The following is a 5,000-nucleotide window of genomic DNA, read 5'->3' on the forward strand; positions in this document are numbered from 1 at the left end:
TTCGATATTTCAGATAACAGTTAATAACCAGTTACTCTTTGGGGGTATCTTCTGGTACCGTTGAGTGCTATTCTTGTAAAACGTTATGGGTTATAAAGTTTTGCATTACTACAGGATCTACTATATTAGTTACATTACAAGAAATACTTATTATTCATTATAACAGCTCTTGAAACAAAAATTGTGAGGATGACAAGATAAAGATTAAAGGAAGAACCAATGATTCCCACCCAGTAGCATCGGTTTGCAAAGGAAACCCCATGAATACGATAGTGCCACAAAGATGCCCTCAGTACATGTTCCTAATATGGATACTGGCACAATAATTGGATTGCATCCTGAAATACCTCAGTCAGCGAACAGAAACGGCAGAAGCGACTCTGCAGCACCTTGAAGTACGACTCCTGCAATGAACGTACACGGACAGCAAACGTCACGCCCCACTGGCCGTGGGTTGAGGCGAGCAGCTGCTTCAACCTCTCTGTGTTATTTCTAGTTTCTTCTTCGATGTCCAAGGTGCGTGCATTATTTTAGACGCGTCGATCCCTCCGCTTTCAAGCATTGCACATCATATAAAACACAAGCACCACGTCAGAAGAACAGAAACCCTCCAACCGGTGGAAGGGATAGAAGGGTGTGCAACGCGGTGGTGCTTGACAGTGCGTAGTAAGTGATAAGTTTGTGCTTAAATTTAATTTCGATTCGACTCGACCGGATTATTATATGACAATACAACATATTGTATCATCACAATATGTTGTATTATCACAATACTTTTATGAATAAACCTGGTGAAACATACAATACTTAAGACTAGAGTATTAACAATAATTAGGCGTTGATCGTGTATATTCATTACTATTTGAATCTTACTGAATTGTGAAGTCTGAGATTCCTTGTCCGATTACAGGAAATATTCTGAGCGCTAATTGGAGACTATTGCTTAAATTTCTGACAAACGTTATGGCAATCCATTCGTTTCCCTTTCAATGCAGGAAAGTCTCAGAACAACATCGTGTGGACCTCATTTTGACAGCCTGTGATCATTGACCACCACCATGCCCGGCCACGTCGTGAAGAGCACGGGTCACGACCCCACCGAGTTCCTGTTCATCTCGGCTGAACAGCGAATGCTCGACCAGACCAAGCCTTATGATCCCAAGAAGTCTTGCCGGGTTCCTGACGATAAGGAGGGCTTCGCTGAGGGCTTGATCAAGGGCGCCAAGGGTGACAAACTAGTCAGCATCCAGTTGAAGAGCGGTGAGGTCAAAGACTTCAAGAAGGAAGCTGCGGTTTAGGTCAACCCTCCCAAGTACGAAGAGTGCTGTGGTGTGTCCAACTTGACCTTCCTCAATGATGCTTCTGTCATGTACAATTTGAGGAGTCGTTACCAGGCCAAGCTTATCTACACCTACTCTGGCCTCTTCTGCATCGCCATCAACCCTTACAAGCGCTTGCCCATATACACCAACCGCACCGTCAAGATTTACCAGGGCAATAGGTGTAATCTCCCATCTCTTCTCCATCTCCGAGGGCGCCTACGTGGATATGATTCAGTGTAAGTATCTGTGTAATAATGTGTGTTTGTAAATATACTAATTCACGAATAAATGCATATATGTATATAAACATGTATAGGACTATGCATGTGTGCGTGTTCATATGAGCAGTAGGAAAAGGTAATTACTGTATAGTATCCACACACATACTGTATAGCGAAACATAGCCACAGTAGTAACGGATAGACGTAATGAATACCCTTTCATTATGAAATTTGCATTACTTGTATCGTGGCTGTGTTTCATTCTAAGTATTAATATATTTTTTGCATGAACATGATTGTTATCATTGAATTAGTCTACACTAAATCCGTAACCGTTACTATTTTTTTTTTCATATAATTTTCTTAATTGCATAGCCGGAACGAACCAGTCGATGCTTAATACATAAAGAATATGATAACTTTGAGTACATCATATATTTGACTTATACGTATAGATCATTATTTCAGAATATATATATATATATATATATATATATATATATATATATATATAATATGTGTGTGTGTGCGCGTATGTGTGTAAAACGCACACACAAACATTTATAGAATTTGTTTCCGATAGGCTCATATGCTTCTTACTTCAAAGCGGTCAATCTGGCGCTGACAAGACTGAGAACACTAAGAAGGTGCTGTCCTACTTCGCCAACGGCACCACCGTGAAGAAGAAAGATGAGGAAAGTAAGTAGGTAACTTTTTCATTATGAAATTTGCCTCAACTGTGCCAAATACTCCTTCATTATTTGTTCTGCATTAGTAAGAATCAAAACGATGTGCTTAACGTCATATGTTCCTCTACGCAGAACTTGGAGGACCAGATCGTGCAGACCAACCTTCCGCTGGAAGCTTACGGCAAAGCCAAAACAACACGAAACGCCGACTCCTCTCGCTTCGTAAGTATCGAGGGAACCGGCTTGATACACCATGCAGTTTTGAACTCATTAAATTTCTTATCAACGAATACACTTGGTGCATATTTATAATTACGAACGCACGAATACAGAGAAACAGATATCTATATAGATATATATATATACATATATACGTATTTATATTCATACACACACACAAACATGTATATATGCATAAATATGTGTATATTTGTATATATATGTATATATATACATATATATACACATTTGCATATATATATGTATATACAAGTGTATATATATATATACATATATACACACATACATGCACACACACACACACACACACACACACACACACACACACACACACACACACACACACATATACACATCCGCATATATTATCTATATATACATATATTTACATATATATATATTTATATATATATATATACACAAACATACATACACATCCACACAAACACACATACACACACACAAACACACAAAAATAAATACATAAATAAATATGTATATAAATATATATATACACACACATACATACACAAACACGTACACACACACACGTACACACACATATACTCACACACAAACGCACATACTCACACACACACACATACACATATGTATACACATACACACACACAAACACACAAATATGTGTATATATATATATTTGTGTGTTTGTGTGTGTGCGTGTATGTGCGTGTGTTTGTGTGTGAAAAAATGTGTGTGTGTGCGCGCGCGCGTGTGTGTTTGTGTGCATGTGTGCGTATATGTCTGTATCATTATGCACATATGATACACACACACACACACACACACACACACACATATGCAGACATACATATATATACATATATATACACACATACACCACCTCAGACCCGCAGATCTCTTCTACACTAGGATAGCCCTTGTGGGTTTTGACCCCTGGTTAGGGAGGCCCAGTAGTCTGGGGCGTCCTTTGGGCGCACTTTTTCTTTTGTTCTGAATTCTTTTCAATCATCATGTGACTTTCCTGAGGCTACCGGAGTTCCTTGTGAACCCCCGTATGCGTTTGGGCAAGTTCGGCGGTAAGAAAGTGTCCTTAACATAACTCAATCCCTATGTGCTACTGGATAACGCAACCAGGCTTCCACTAGGGAAGTAGGGGACGGGAAACTGCCTTACTCTCTTAGCTATTGCTGTTAGGTTGATACCAAAAGTCTGATACCCAGGATGAATGATACCCCGGCTACCCCTTCTCCTCAAGGAGGAGAGGCGACTCATGACCATTCTCTGACCAATTCGACTATGAACAACTGAACCCCTACTAATGACAAACTTAGAAGACCACTTTTCAAAATCCCCACCGAGAATGTAAGGTTCGCGAATGTAAAATGCGTGAATGAAAATCAATCGCTTTTGAACGTGAACCCCTTTATTATCAAAAAGGTCCTTGATGGTCAAGTGGGCGGCAATTTTGATTTTGTCAAAAAATTGCGAGATGGAAGCTTCTTTGTTAAAGTACAATATAACTCCCAGATTAAGGATTTACTTAAACTGACGCAAATTCATGATCTCCGAGTTAGAGTAACTATTCCTATTGACCCAAATACCTGTAAGGGAGTAATCTTTCACAGGGATTTGAGGACGATGGAAAAAAATGAAATTCTCGAGAGCATGAAGGACCAAGACGTAGTGGACGTTCATTGTATGACCAAGAAGGATGGGAATGTGCGAACGAAAACTGGACTGTGTTTATTTTTACCTTTGATTTGAATAAAATCCCTGAGTATGTCAATGTCGGATATGAACGTGTCCAAGTAAGACCTTACATACAAAAGCCAATGCATTTTAATAGACACCAAAAAATTCGGACGCACCCCATTAAGATGTATTGATAAAGACTCAAATAAATTTGTTTGCAGTAAATGTGCTGAAGCCCATGACACCATCACATGTAATAGACAGAATTCCAAATGTGCTAACTGTGGAGGTCCCCATCAGTCTGCTGAGTGCAGCATCCTGAAGAAGGAGACTGAGACATTAGCATATATGAGAAAACATGAAGTTAGTTATACTGGAAAGAGGAAAAGTTTGACACACAAACCTGATACTTCCTATGCTGCAGCAGTAACTAACATCACTCCTAGTGCAAGTAATGTCAGTCAACAGCTTGCAGCTACGGATAAAGAAATTGCTGAACTCAAACAAACCGTAAAGAACTAAACATTAAAGTTTATCAGTTGACTAAATTGGTCGATCAAATGGCTGCATCAACCCAGCATTAACATCCTAAGGAGGCTGATACCGAATCACAGTCTGGATCGCACCTCCCCGTCCGGGCAAATCCTGTGAGGACTTCGCCTGGCTCGCGATCGGTTTCTCGAGAGAGAAGCAGGTCGCAATCTGTCAGTCGTCTCCCTCGCCAGGTGCAGGGCATAGAGGCTTCTGTCTCCAAACCATCCCGAGAGAGGCCCCCGGGAAGCGAGGGAAAGGAGGCGTCTCCCTCCCATAAAAGAAAATTAAAACAAGGCACTTCCAAACCCCATAAAACG

The 5,000-nt window shown here is 40.2% G+C and overlaps 1 pseudogene; it reads left to right on the forward strand.

Annotated features, from left to right (window-relative positions):
* Window positions 1-621: 621 nt before the first annotated feature.
* LOC125044897 lies at window positions 622-3,602 on the forward strand (annotated as a pseudogene).
* Window positions 3,603-5,000: the final 1,398 nt, after the last annotated feature.

The sequence above is a fragment of the Penaeus chinensis genome, chromosome 36 (genome assembly GCF_019202785.1).
Source record: "Penaeus chinensis breed Huanghai No. 1 chromosome 36, ASM1920278v2, whole genome shotgun sequence".
Taxonomy (NCBI): domain Eukaryota; kingdom Metazoa; phylum Arthropoda; class Malacostraca; order Decapoda; family Penaeidae; genus Penaeus; species Penaeus chinensis.